This window comes from Staurois parvus, unplaced genomic scaffold, assembly GCF_062004578.1.
Source record: "Staurois parvus isolate SC_StPar_1 unplaced genomic scaffold, SC_StPar_1.0 ptg000137l, whole genome shotgun sequence".
NCBI classification, from domain to species: Eukaryota; Metazoa; Chordata; class Amphibia; order Anura; family Ranidae; genus Staurois; species Staurois parvus.
The window spans coordinates 10,390,146-10,405,867 of NW_028317933.1; the positions used below are offsets into that span (position 1 = coordinate 10,390,146).

Below are 15,722 nucleotides of genomic sequence, written 5' to 3' on the forward strand. Positions count from 1 at the left end.
TTGTATTCTGACAGCAGGCACCCATGGCTGTCTGATTACCCGATTAGTTCCTGCTTCTGATTGGATGCAGATATTTTTTGGCTGACAGTTTTTTACCCAGTGTATGGCTAGGTTCACACCTGTGCAGTTTTCATTTGATCAGTTTCTGCAGTGCGTTTTTGGTTCTTTAGACTTCAATGGAGATGCTGCAGAAAAGCATGTAGTGCGTTTTTGGCACATTTTGCGGTTTATTCCGTGTACTGTGGGAGGGCAGATATAGTGAATGCAGGGTCCAGGGTTTAGTAACGCTTTAATGCTGGTACTGGTTCTGTGATGGTAGTACACCATGACAGAACGTCTGCAATATCTTCAGATATCAGTGACCTATTGCAGCTGATCAACATTGAACCAGCGATGGTAGTACACCATGACAGCACGTCTGCAATATCTTCAGATATCAGTGACCCATTGCAGCTGATCACCATTGAAACAGCAATGGTAGTACACCATGACAGCACGTCTGCAATATCTTCAGATATCAGTGACCCATTGCAGCTGATCACCATTGAACCAGCGATGGTAGTACACCATAACAGCACGTTTGCAATATCGTCAGATATCAGTGACCCATTGCAGCTGATCACAATTGAACCAGCGATGGTAGTGCACCATAACAGCACGTTTGCAATATCTTTAGATATCAGTGACCCATTGCAGCCGATCACCATTGAACCAGCGATGGTAGTGCACCATGACAGCACGTCTGCAATATCTTCAGATATCAGTGACCCATTGCAGCCGATCAACATTGAACCAGCAATGGTAGTGCACCATGACAGCACGTCTGCAATATCTTCAGATATCAGTGACCCATTGTAGCCGATCAACATTGAACCAGCGATGGTAGTGCACCATGACAGCACGCCTGCAATATCTTCAGATATCAGTGACCCATTGCAGCCGATCAACACTGAACCAGCGATGGTAATGCACCATGACAGCACGTCTGCAATATCTTCCGATATCAGTGACCCATTGCAGCTGATCACCATTGAACCAGCGATGGTAGTACACCATGACAGCACGTCTGCAATATCTTCAGATATCAGTGACCCATTGCAGCTGATCACCATTGAACCAGCGATGGTAGTACACCATGACAGCACGTCTGCAATATCTTCAGATATCAGTGACCCATTGCAGCTGATCAACATTGAACCAGCGATGGTAGTACACCATGACAGCACGTCTGCAATATCTTCAGATATCAGTGACCCATTGCAGCTGATCAACATTGAACCAGCGATGGTAGTACACCATGATATCACGTCTGCAATATCTTCAGATATCAGTGACCCATTGCAGCTGATCACTGTTGAGCTTTTTATTGGACATCAGTACACCCACATGTAATAAGTCGCTATGAATGAGCGTGTTTAGTATATAATAATTAGCACCGTAATCATTGCACGTACCTTACGACCTTCAGCTCGTCATCCAGCTGCAGCACTTTTTTAACTCTTCCTCCTCTAGAGCACAATGTCTGTTTAGCATGAATGACCTTACCTGGGACGTTGGATGGCGGTGGGCGTCCCGCTGTCCCCAAAGTCTCGGATTCTGAATTACCTGTGGCTAATAAGCAGACTTGTTTTTGAGCTGGGAGAGGTGGGGAGAATGTGGGCAGGGGAGGAGGCAGAGGAGGAGGCTGGAAAAAAAAAAGGCTGGGGGACGAGTGTGAAGGTCAAATCTATTTCTCTCAAGGAGCGGCTGAAGTTGGGCAAGTTAATGAGTAAACCCCCCCTCTGTGTTTGGGCATTTTTTACGGGGAATTATGAGTGTGCAGAACAAGTTCTTCTCACTGTGACACTTGAAGAGTCGCTCAGGCATTCCATGACAGGCGCAGGAGGAAGAGAAACTGGCTGGTCAACATAAGGCAAATATGCAGCTCTACCCACAGGTAGTGAAAATCCAGAAATACAGGCAGGCGGATGAAACCGGCGGAGGGCTCCGCAGATGAATGGCACGGGACGTGCGAGGAGAAGGATCAGCCAGGTGGTGTCACTTACAGTTTTGGAATTTTTACTATTGTCCTAACAAAAACGGGTTTTTTTAAACATTTGCCCTCCAGAGGATTTACCCCCCTTCCTGACCAGGCCATTTTTTGTGTTACAGCTCTGCGTTATGTTAACTGACAATTGCACCCAAATTAAATTTACGTCCTTTTTTTCCCACGAATTGAGCTTTCGTTCAGTGTTTTTTGATCACCTGTGCGTTTTTATTTTTTGTGCTATTAACAAAAAAAGACTGACAATTTTGAGAAAAAAACTATATTTTTGACTTTTTGCTATTAAACAAGTCCAATAAAAAAAATCAAATTTCATCATAAATTTAGGGCAAAATGTATTCTGCGACATGTCTTTGCTAAAAAAATCCAAATACGTGTAAATTAATTGGTTTACGTGAAAATTACAGCATCTACAAATGGCGATATATATACTGGGATTTTTTTTTTACTAGTAATGGCAGCAATCAGCGACTTATAGTGGGACTGCAGCAGGCATTATGACACTGGGGGAACTGACTTGGTGTCACTGGCATCCCCTGTGACACCAATGCAGTGATCAGTGCTAATAAAAAGCACTGACACTGTACTAATAACACTGGGCAGGAAGGGGTTAACATGTGGGGCAATCAAAGGGTTAACTGTGTGTTGTTTTACTATGTGTGCTGTGTATGCTTTCAACTGTAAGCACACTGCTATACAGAGCCATACAAAGCAGTGTGCAGGAGCTGACAGGGGAGAGAACTGTATTGTTTACATACAGTTCTCTCCCCCATTGGTAATACTCGGTGATCACCGGGTGCCAGTGAGTAATCACCTGCTGGGACCCAGTGATTGACAGCCAAGACTGCAAATAGCGGCACAGGTAGGGCACACGCAGCTCACGTGATTTTGATATCTGCATGATTTTGCGCACCCGTGCCGCCCTGTAGCAGTATTTCTGCTATAGGGCGGACGGAAAGCGGTTAATGTCTACTCCACTCAAAATGGGCAATGCAGTTTGGTTGGGAACCCTTGAGTTGCAGCACACACCATTGATTCTTCAAGAAAGAATAATAGTAACCTAACTGTATTGGGATTTAAAGCAGAACTCTGGAGAAATGTAAAAATGACCCTGGTAATGGGGCACCTCCCGCAATAAAAATGCAAATTTTTGCCTAGGGTACCATTAAATGTAACTTTAGGGCTGGGTCACCCCAGGAGTCACACGGTAAAGCACTTTGCATTCCTGTGCGATTCACAGGCAGTTCCATGCAATACGATTTCAGCCCATTAATTATGAATGGGGTGAAATTGCACCACACGAAAAATAGTGCAACACAATGCAACCAGATCCCTTTGTATCATGCGATCTGGATTCTCTACTTTTGGTGTGGTGAAATCGCACTGCACAGAATTGCACAGGAACCACACAGCGTTCTTGCGTGATTCCAGAGCAGTTCCTAGTGTGAATGAAACCCTAAATGCAGGTCATGAATGCAGTGCATTGACCTGCACTGGATCGCATGGTACAAAAGTAATACGCAATGTTATTGCAATGTGTTACACTGCTTTTGGTCTGATGCGATTTCACCCCATTCAAAATTCAAATCGCACTTCAAAGAACTACATGCAATGCTGTGTGTTTCCTGTACGATTTCAATGCAGTTCCTAGTGTGAATATGCCATCTATAACACCCCAAATGCAGGTCACAAATGCAGTGCGAAAAGTACAAAAGTACCATGCGATCTGAATTCAGTGCGTTTCCAAAAGCAGTGCAAGCACTACTGTTGGTCTGGTGAATTCGCACTGCACGTGACTGCATTTACCTGCACTGGATCGCATGGTACAAAGTAACATGGGATCTGGTTGCAATGTGCTGCACTACTTTTAGTGTGGTGCGATGTTCTATGCAATGAGATTTCAGCCCATTAATTTTGAATGCGGTGTAATCCCATCACACCAAAAGTAATGCAACGCATTGCAACCAGATTGCATATTACTTTTGTACCATGCGATCCAGTGCAGGCAAACGCACTGCATTTGTGACCTGCATTTGAGGTGTCCTTCACACTAGGAACTTCATCAGAATCACACAAGAGTGCGGTGTGGTTCCTGTGCAATTTAACACAGTTCTATGCAGTGTGATTTCACCATACTAAAAGTAGTTCTTGCACTGCTTTTGGAAATGCACTGAACCCAGATCGCATGGTACTTTTGTACAGTCGCACTGCATTTGTGACCTGCATTTGGGGTAATATAGAGGGTCCATTCACACTAGGAACTGCATTGAAATCGCACAGGAACCATACGGCATTATATGCAGTGCTATGCAGTGCGATTTCAGCCTATTAATTTTGAATGGGGTGAAATCGCATTACACCAAAAGTAGTGTAATGCATTGCAATGAGATTGCGTATTACTTTTGTGCCATGTGATCAAGTGCAGGCAAACGCACTGAATTTGTGACCTGCATTTGGGGTGTCATTCACACTAAGAACTGCATTGGAATTGCACAGGAGAGCTGTGCGGTTCCTATGCAATTCACATGCAGTTCTGCGCAGTGCAATTTCACCACACCAAATGTACTTTTAGAAACGCACTGAACCCAGATCGCATGGTACGTCTGTACCATGCAATCCGGTGTGGCCAATCGCACTGCATTGGGATGTCATTCACACTAAGAACTGCATTGGAATCGCACGGAACACTGTGTGGGTCCTATGCAATTCACATGCAGTTCTGTGCATTGCAATTTCACCACCAAAATGGAAACGCACTGAAACTAGATCGCATGGTACTTTTGTACCATGCAATCCAGTGTGGGCAATTGCACTGCATGTTGGGTGTCATTCACACTAAGAACTGCATTGGAATTGCACAGGAATACTGTGTGGGTCCTCTGCAATTCACACGCAGTTCTGTGCAGTGCAATTTCACAACCAAAATGGAAATGCACTGAAACCAGTACTTTTGTACCATGCGATCAGGCAACACGCTGCATTCGAAACCTGCATTGGGGGTGTCATAGAGAGCTCATTCACACTAGAAACTGCATTAGAAATGCACAGGAACCGTACAGCACTACATGCAGTTCTATGCAGTGCGAGTTCAGCTTATTCATTTTGAATTGGGGTATGTTAAAATTTGAAACACAAAATCATAAATTATAATTTAATAAATAATCATAAATAATAATAATATAATAATAATAAATTTAATTCAATAATATAATCAAACCAAAAACACTGAAATTTGCAATATAGTGCCAAGTTCGCACATCACTGAGCAAAGTCGCAAAATCGTTTTCAGTGTCTGATGACGAATTTCCCCCACGAATCATTATCACTCAATTCTGCAAGTGGTTCTGATTTACTATCGCTGTTCTCTAGCTGGTCTAAAACCGCTTTTGACCTAAAGGGACGCTTTTTGGACGCCATGGACTTTTCTCAGTTTCCAGGCAGAAAGAACAGTAAAAATGCAGGCAGGGCACAGGACAAAGCACTCGGGACAAAATGTATGTGAAATGGTTTGATACAGTAATGTTTTACTATGTGATTTTAGTGTATTTAGTGAATGTCACTTTTTGACATTTGTAAATTTCCCACCAGTTCCGTCCCCCGTACGTTCCGACGTCGCTGGGAACGGAACCCGGAAGACGGATCAGCCGACATCAGCCGGAGGACATTGCCGGGGACACTGCAGGAGGGACATCGCGGGAGCGCAGAACAAGGTAAGTGCAGAAGGGATCCCGGAGCAACGCTGCAGGGTATTCCCAAGTGTAGCTCGGGGTCACCGCTTGTGGTGCTGAAACTTTACCCCGAGCTACACCCGGGAATACCGCCAGGGGGGTTAAACTTTATTTGAAGTGACCCTTCATTCATGTCCTCCCCCCACCAACAGCAGGGTCCACTGCGTTGCAGTGCGTTGACATGCGGTACCATCCAGTGCCGTGCAGAGAAATGCAACAACTGGGTCTTTCTGGAACACATGACAAAGCCACAGAAAACTCACGTTTTCTCAAGTGCATCAAATGCTTGCCACGCCATTAAATGTTAATGGCACCCCAGGCTCCAGTATAGAACACTCATTTTGATGCACATTTTGTTGTGCCGCAAACACGCCGAAACGCCTGGTGAAAAAATGCACCACTCTTCACTTACAAAAACGTTTTGAAGCTTCTTTGTGATGTTTGTTCCGCATTCAAGCGAATAGGCTGCACTATGCACAACAAGCGGAAATGCTCCAAAATGTGCAAAAAAGCTCATAGGAACGTGAGTCCCTGCTACACACAGATGTGAACAGAACCTAAGGCCAGCCATACATTGGTCGATTTTCGAACGATTTTTCGTTCACAAATCGGACCTAAGAATAATCAGCCGATCTGTTAGTGGGGCAATGGCACCGGACGATTTTCATGGTTCCTCCCCATTTCGTTTATCGGGCATGCTGGAAACTTCATGAACAACTACCGATTTTCAAAATCATTGGGGGCACTATCGGATTACAGAACGAACAATGTTTTTGATTTTTGATCGAAAAATCGTTCAGAATTCGACCCATGTATGAGCTGCTTAACACTCATACACCTATGGAAGAATACAAAAAAAACAGCACCTGGGTGTGGCCACTCCTCTGCACAGCCTATCAGAGAAGTCAGTGTTGGGGAAAGCACAGAGGCGGCATTGTTCCTGCTGAATCCCAGCGATCTGAAATGAAGGGCAAGCACATGGAAATGCGGGTTTGGTTTAGAAGATCAGCTAATGTGCATATTAGCAGTCTTTTCATCTCTAAAAACAAACACGGATTCGGTAATGCAATGTATTTAAAATACAAAAGGATACCTGTAGTGAAGCCCACAAGTTAAAATAATTGGTACATGTAGAGATTGTAGCAGCTGAAGTTTTGTACAGATCCTGGATTTTTTTTTTTTTCCCTGACAAATGACCTTCCAAGCCATCATATTGATCAGTGAGGCTCAACATCATGTTAAGGGACCAACAGGAATTTGAGGGGGGGGGGGGTTGCAGAATTTGACCATATTTCATGTTACACACTAAATTACAGGAAACATGGCCATGGCCCCATAGGTGGACTATGCCTTTCTGCATCTTTGCGCAATATGTTCAGTTTTCTGCTAGGCTTAATTGCCTTGAAATACAGGATATAACAACACCTGCCAAGGATCTGAACAGAATCTGCCATTCTAAACTCTAGAAAACTTTATTTATAGACCAGAGTTCTTCTTTAAAGTGTTACTAAACCCACAACAGTAAAATCAGTCTGTATATGCAGTAAAACATGCTTGTTATACTCACTATGGATCCTAAGAGGTTAATCCTCTGCATTGTGTAAAAAGAATGTTTGATCCTGTCTTCTTTGATCCTCCCCTTCTTTTACTGTCCCCAATCCATCTGCTGATTGTACAGAGCCTGGGGGCAAGCTGCACATGCTCAGTTTGGAATGAATTGCTTGAGATTTTTTTTTCTTGGGAGAGTGCATGTGATCAGCACAGGGCCAATCAGCACTGTCCAGACAGAGGGTCAGGGGTTATGCAGCATCGTAGGACAATCAGGGGAGAATGAAAACTCCTCCTACAAGCTTTAACCTGTGCAATGCTGGATAGAAGTCACAAGACTGCTATATACTGCTGAGGAGAAAAGGTATTTAGCAGTTATTAAAGTTTTTACTAATTATTTACTAAAATAATTGCATTTCAATGTTCTGTGTACTGTGGGAGACCAGATATACTGAATGCAGGGTCTGGGGTTTAGTAACACTTTAAAGCGGAGTTCCTGACGTTTTTGTGTTTATTAAAAGTTAGCAGCTACAAAAACTGTAGCTGCTGACGTTTAATAAACACACACTTACCCGTCACAGAGTCCAGTGGTGTACTCACCTGCGCCGTCCCTTCTTTCCTTCTTTCCTCCACGGCACCGGCATCTCAACTGTGGGCACCAGGCTGTGACAGCTTGGTGCCCACTGCGCATGCGTGAGTCACACTGCGCTTCATAATTGGTCCGGCAGTCTTCTGGGACCTGTGAAAGTCCCCAGGAGACTGCAAGAAGGAGGAGGGGGCCGAACCTCAAAACCAGGTACCCGCTCCCCCCCAAAAGGTGCCAAATATGGCAGTGGAGGGGGTTGGGGAGGCAAATAAGCAGAGCTTCCACTTTTGAGTGGAACTCCCCTTTAGGTGTAACAGGTGACTTCTTTCCCATGCAGTGCTCATGTAGATGAACGGTGTAATAGGTTGCCATCTTCTGGTGGAATAGGGACACTACAAAGTAGTGATGAAGCAAGTACTCGGCAGTAAATATAATATTAATTCCCTGCCTAGATGAATTCACTAACATATATTAAATGCCCCAATAACAAAAAGAGTTGTCACACCAATAGTGAGAGATCTGCTCATGCATATATTACACATAAATCTGACATGATATTTCTCAAACACAAATCACCTATAGATATATTATAGTACACATCTTGTAACAGAATGACTCTTAAAGTCACAAATAAAAAAGTAAAATCCTTAAGGCTAGGTTCACACCTATGCAGTTTGCATCCGTTTCTGCATTGTGTTTTGCGTTTTTGATGCATTACTGATGCGTTTTGCCCTTTTTTTTTTCAATTTTTTTTTCTTGTTGCTAGGCATATTTAAAACAAAAATGCAGCAAAAACACAATACATGCTTTTCTGCAGCGTTCTCATTGAAGTCTATAGAACCAAAAATGCAATGTTTCGCGTTAAAAAAAGTCCCTGACCCTTTCCAAAAAAACGCACTGGGTGAAAACATGGAGATGGGAACCTGTTCCATAGGAAATCATGTTAAATGAACTGTACTGCGTTTCTGTAAAACACTGCAGAAATTGCTTAGGTGTGAACCTGGGGTAAAGCAGAATTTTAGTTTAAAAAAAAGAAAAAAAAAGAAATGCTAGTGGATACATTGTTTTTTTTAGCAAACAAAACTTTGCATGTCTCTTCTGCTAAAAAAAATCCTTTCTCTTCTCTCCTAGCAAATTTTTTATTTTTTTTTTTTTAAATCAGATAATTTTTATTTGAAAACCAGTTTCCAGCTTCATAAAAAAATTTTACACATTCCATCACACTTCAAAAAAAAACAAAACGGTTTTTTAATGTACGCTACATGTGGCCGTGAACAGAGCAGTGTGCACCCTGGCTTATTTTAGGAATGCAGCTCGGTGTCAGGGACAAGAGTTACATTGGAAGTAGCCTACCAATGGTAGACGAGGAGAGCTGGGAACCCGGGAGAAGCACCAGAGAAGATCCTGGAAGACCAAGAAGCAAAGGCTAGCTTTCATCTGTCAACGCCAGAGGAGGGCAAACAGGCAGATGAGTCTACCATAATATGTCATGGAGTCATTTAGGCCTTCTAGGCATGTTAGGCTTGCTTCACAAAACTACATATCCCATGATTCTTTGGGACTGCGGCCACATCAGTGGTTGGTTGACAGATGCTGGAAGGCTGCTTGGATTTAATTTTGTGAAGGTCGGCAATAAACTGCTTAAGGTGGGCACAAGTAGGGAAGGACTGGGGGGATGATCAGACAAAACTGCCATAAGGACATCAGCATTACCCTCCAACTAAAGACTGGTAGTCAGTAGACCAGCTGATGGAGAGAACTTAGAGGCCTTCAAAAAGCAGAACTCAACCCTGATTTTTAAAATTTGTGATCGGGAAAGGTTTTAATTGCAGAAAAGCCACTGCAGAGTCTTTTATGTGATCAAGCTTTCTTACTTATCCCCTCCAAGATGTTTTAGAATATACACTGAACTGTTCATGAATGGGAGTTATATCATCCCAACCCGTTCAATCAAGATGGCTGAAGACACTAAAGCCAGGGAGAGGATTTTGGTGCCAGTGAGGAAGCTCGCCGACTTCACATCGGAGATGAGTTTTACAAAATGTAGTTCTGCTGTAAGACTTGTGAAGCTCAACTTTTATGGGAAATTAGTCAAAGCTGCTATAGTTAAAAATAATTCAGAGGGAAAGAAAAGCCAAATGCCACACACCTACAAAGCCCAAGTGTCAGATTAATAAGACCATGACTAAGCCCTGTGGGCAGGATGAAACGTGTCAAAGGCACGGCCTGGATGGAGGTGGACCGAAGCCTCTTTCATTAGTTGGACTTGGGCTTTGTTGGTTTGCGGGGATTTGGCTTTTCTTTCCTTGAGTGTGTGCATTGAGAGGACTCTCTCCATGCCAGAACACTTTTGTGTGAGCCACCGGAGTTAGGGATGGGGACCTGGAGTGTCACCCGAAGCTTTCCCAGCCTGTAGTTAAGAACAACTGTTGCAGATTCAGCTAAGGGATGCCTCGGCTCTCCGGGGACTCTCCCTCCTCATTGGGTGAGACAGCAGCAGGAGCCATTGTCAATCACAGCAAGTGAGCCAATAAGGAGAGAGCAGGGGGTGGGGCTGAGCTGCGGCTCTGTGTGTGAATGGACACATAGAGCATTAGCTCAGAGGCGAGCCTGCTCGGGTGCCCCCATAGCAAGCTAGGTAGGTGGGATGGGCCAGGAGCACCAGTGGGGGACCCGAGAAGAGGAGGATTGGGACTGACTAAGCCCTGTGGGCAGGATGATACGTGTCAGAGACACGGCCTGGATGGAGGTGGACTGAAGCCTCTTTCATTAGTTGGACTTGGGCTTTGTTGGTTTGGCTTTTCTTTCCCTCTGAGTGTGTGCATTGGGAGGACTCTCTCCATGCCAGCACACTTTTGTGTGAGCCACCGGAGTTAGGGCTGGGGACCTGGAGTGTTACCCGAAGCTTTCCCAGCCTGTAGTTAAGAACAACTGTTGCAGATTCAGCTAAGGTGAGATTACTTTTACAAATCTGAGACTGATCTGCCTAGAGATCAGCTGTAGCTGCGGATTTTAAATGACTGAAAACAACTTAGAACTGCATTTCATTATTCTCTTGCAAATGAGGCTGAAATTGGTTATGACTTAAAAATGTAGAATTGTTTACTACTCACCTCTTGCTCTCTACGGAGAGGCAGATCTTGCTAGGCGACAGACGGTAAAAAAAATCGAACTATTTCCACTGCAGTTATGGAAACACCAATGTTTAAATTGTGTCTGACACATCAACGTCCAAGATTGATACATTTTCTATAGAGATAGTGAGAGATGACTCCTGGTGGAAAATAAGTGATAATGGACATTTCCAACAGGCATCCCTAGACTACATAACTAAAGAAGTGATGTTCAGACATGTCTTATTACTTGTAAAAATCAGGCTGTGTCTGATTAGTGTGTTCTATAAATATCAATGGATTTAATGGATGAGCAAGAGCTTGGGGAGATGATATTTTACCATAGGTCAGCATTAAAGTAGAATATCTGAAAAGTTTCTTTCTAAGTTTGGACAAAGCTGGGAATGGTTGGATCTTCTATTTAATGTGGTTGTAAAGGCTTAAGGTTTTTTACCTTCATGCGTTCTATGCATGAGCGTAAAAAACCTTCTGTATGGAGCTCCCCCCAATACTTCTCTGAGCTTCATCGCATCCCAGCGGTGTACGCAAAGGCCTCGGCTCTCTGGGGACTCTCTCACCTCATTGGGTAAGACAGCAGTGGCAGCTATTGTCAATCGCAGAAAGTGAGCCAATAAGGAGAGAGTAGGGGGTGGGGCTGAGCTGTGGCTCTGTGCGTGAATGGACACATAGAGCAGCAGCTCGGAGGCGGCCCCTATAGCAAGCTAGGTAGGTGGGATGGGCCAGGAGCACCGGTGGGGAATCCGAGAAGAGGAGGATTGGGGCTGCTCTGTGCAAAACTACTGCACAGAGCAGGTAAGTATAACATGTTTATTATTTTTTTTAAATTGCCTTTGATATCAATTTAATTATTTTTTACTGACTAGCTGGATTGTGTGCTGGACAATTTGTAAGTTGTTTTGTGTATTGTCCTGCATACGTGCACTTTTCCAATCCTGTTGTAAAGTGATCTGTGCATCTGCCATATTGTTGGGTTTGATGTAGGCACACATATTGAATGGTTTTCAGCTGCCTTGAATGATGTAGGGCTTTTAATGTGTTGGTGTATCTTTAAGGAGGATGGGGCTACCTCCAAAGCATACCGGCTCTCATTGTATTCATTGCTATACTTTATATATGTCTTAAGTTCGGAGCTCAGATAAGTTGGGGAAAACACTTAGCAGGGATCTTTTGACATGGCACCAACGCTTTACAAGTATTTGCAAATAAATTCAACATGATCCTAACTTAGTTGGATCGATTGCTGGGGAAATTTTTTGTGCTGTTAAGTATACTGCCCTGTCTATATGCACTGTTGGGTAGGTGAAGCGTAGTGCAGCGGCAGAAGGTATATAGAGTCCCGATCTGCCGAATAATGATGTGTTGCAGAACTTGTCAAACAGTACAAACAGGCCGGCGGTGAAGCTCACCCAACCTGGACACTTACAACAATTCAGAGCAGAGTCGGTGGTCTATGGACCCATGCTGCAGGCAGTGACTGTCACAAGGAGCAGAGCGCGGTCTGGCTGGTCCAACCCAAAGGGGAGCTTCCTGAAGAGATAGACATAGGCCCTATTCTTTCTCTACTCCACCGGAACCTCTCCATATTGCTAGTGCTGTCCCTGACAGATGGGTATCCTGTTCCTACACTAGCCACTCCCAGCGCATCAAAACCTGGGAGCAAGAATTTAAAAGACTTTGCATGACCCAAGATGGTTACCAGGGTGACCTTAATCCAGCTCATTCAACCGGATCACTGCTCCAGGGGACTGAGGAAGCCATAGAGAAACCCAGTTTCTCCCAACTTCCTCCTCCAGTTACACTGCTGCTACGGACGAGTGACACCTTCAGTGGAGATTGTAGACTGCACCTGCCTACATGTGCCTTGGTTGTTTTAGTTATAAGCTCATCTGAACCACTGCCATTATAACACCTGGGCAATGGTCACACTGCTTGCCAGGGCTCTGTCCACAGCAGAGGTACTCGGAGACCTGGCATTCCTGCCAGTACCTTGCATGGCCGCAGAAATGCATGCTGGAAAAAATCTATGTGCATTGGCACACAGACGTGAGCCAGAATACACATGCGCACTGGTGCATAGTTACACACGCATTACCCCAGTTTGGCGCCAGATGGCCTTTATAAGGAAGCCCATCACTCCCTCAAATTGCTGGTTAATCTCTGGCTCCCCAGTACCTTTTGTCCGTGTTCCCTTGCTACTGTGATCTGCTGTTACCAATTAGGCTTGTTCCTGGACCTGTGTTCTCTGCCTGACTCCTGATCTGACCCAGGCTTGGCTAACTGATATTCTCACCTGCTCTCCTAATCTGACCCTGGCTTGGCTAATAGATATTTGCACCTGCTCTCCTGATCTGACCCCGGCTTGGCTAATATATATTCTCACCTGCTCTCCACATCTGACCCAGCTTGGCTAATAGATATTCACACTTGATCTCCTGTGTATGACCTCGGCTATCCTATTGACTACGTCTGCTCCAATCTCTACCTGGCATCTGACCTTGGCTTTGAACTGACTACTCTGTGGTCCTCTGCTACCTTGAAGGACTGTATACCTCTCACGGGCACCACCTGTCTGCAGACACCATTCCAGTGCATCAGCTGTGGTCCTGGGTGTACCTCTGACAAGCAGTCCTACAGGGGACCCGTGCTACTTTGGGCCTGACTCCTTCTGTCCCATATCCAGGAGAGTCTGGAAATTAGCTGCAAGGAAAGCCCTCTCTCCGTTGGCCTCTAACACCAGGTACGTGATACTGCTCCAATCAGATTTTGATCCCAAATTTGGCTAATTGTAATGTTTCAGTACCAAATGATATACTCTCATTTTCTATGACTTATTTTTTTTTCTACTTCTTTGTGTATTACCTTTTTTACCTTTTATTTAACTTTGAAAAATCTAATAAAAAACCTTTGTAAAACAGATTTTGATTCGACTTTCAGTGTGAATATGTAGTGCAACCTGGATGCTATTTGGATGTGGTTTGCATCTTCTACGGAGCCAAAATTGTGCTAGAATCGCACCAAATTAGTACAGAAACCTTTTCCAAAATCGCACTGTGCTGAGTTGCATTGATGTGAACCGGCACCATTGAAAACAATGTGGCTTCCGTTGTCATGTAATTCTGTGCAACTTAAGTTGCATCTGAAATCGAACTGCTCTAAGCTTTGGCAGATGATTGACCAAGAATTACAAGCAATGAAAAATCTGCCCTTCATTAAACGGTAAATAACTTTTCAGGAAAGTTTGCTCTTTTACCTCAACCCTCTAAACAGGTCTAGCCCAACTCTACCCCCAAAACTCCACAAAATTGCTATAACTCAACCTTGATCTTACTCTGTGCATGCAGAGTTCGACCCCATAGGTCTCCTTGGGGCTGGTAGATGGAGAGGTGCTGATTCATCTATCTGCCCAGTAAAAAGTCTGTAACACTGAACTGCGTAGGCATGGATGTTAGACCAAGAAGCCAGCGGAGGGATGTAAGCAATGCCATGAGATCTAGGTAAGCACAGCAATCCCTTTAAAGTATTTCTGAAGATCATACATTTTCATTTTTAACTTTGTATGGGTTAGGGAAGGGTTAGAATCTCTATAACATCCATCAGGTTTTATTGCTGTCTGTTGCTATTAGCGAGATTGGCCCTCTCTGTTTGTCCTGGTACCCACTGTCAATGAAACAGGAAGTGATGTGAAATTTCAAAATTCTACATTTTCAGCATTGGGTCACTATTCCTCCCCCTGATACAAGGCACTATTTTTCCCTTTGACACCAATGATGGGGTGCTATTTCTTACACGGACACCAACAATGGGGCACTATTCCTCCCACTAACACCAACAATAGGGCACTATTCCTCCCACTGACACCAACAATAGGGCACTATTCCTCCCACTGACACCAACAATATGGAGCTATTCAAAATAGATAGGTCCAAAAGAGAATCTACCCTCTTAAAACAAATAGTCTACCTATATGTGCAACAACAAAATTTTTCCCATATAGTTATATACATAAACTATCACCAAATCATGAAGTCCAGTGTCTCAGTGATCTAAACCAAATCATAAAAGTCCAGTGTCTCAATAAAAAAACAAAAGGTAGAACTAAAAGAGATGTATTTCTTGCAGTGTTGATTGTTGTGAAAAAACCTCAAAAATAAAGAAACTCACAATAGTGCATTACCATAACATAATCAGAGAAAAAAAAAAAATTATATATATATAAATATATACACCTATATATACGCATGCATGCACACACAGATGTGTATCATAAAATTGTGCAACATTAGGTGATATAAAATAGTGAAACACTTGTGAAAACCTTCCAAAAACGGTAGTAAAGCACTCGTGCTCAAAAGTTATAAAATCCTGAAGTGATCCACTCAGTGAGATTCCTACCCACACGTGACACTTCTAGTGAGTAAGGCCAATATACCCTTACCAACAGTAGAAAGAACCCACGCCTTAATCATATAATATGTAGAAATCCTCCAAAGGAACTTTATCCTCCTCTCCTCCTTCACTTTTTGTTAGGGTAATGTTATAATGCCATCCACATTCACAGGTCTATGAAGCATGACGTATCTCCATATATATTCAGAATAGTATCATTTTAATGAATCTGCTTGCATTTAAAATTAAAAGTTAGCGATTTGGACAAACCCCACTATGTGGGGATTACCAGGCAG

At 43.6% G+C, this 15,722-nt stretch overlaps 1 protein-coding gene across 1 annotated transcript in view; it reads right to left on the bottom strand.

Annotated features, from left to right (window-relative positions):
- Positions 1–1,638, bottom strand: part of SGK2 (serum/glucocorticoid regulated kinase 2) — a 74,626-nt gene extending 72,988 nt beyond the window's left edge. Inside the window, exon 1 of the mRNA XM_089673325.1 lies at positions 1,546–1,638. The gene's annotated coding sequence lies outside the window, so the exon portion shown is untranslated. The remainder of the gene's footprint in view (positions 1–1,545) is intronic.
- Positions 1,639–15,722: the final 14,084 nt, after the last annotated feature.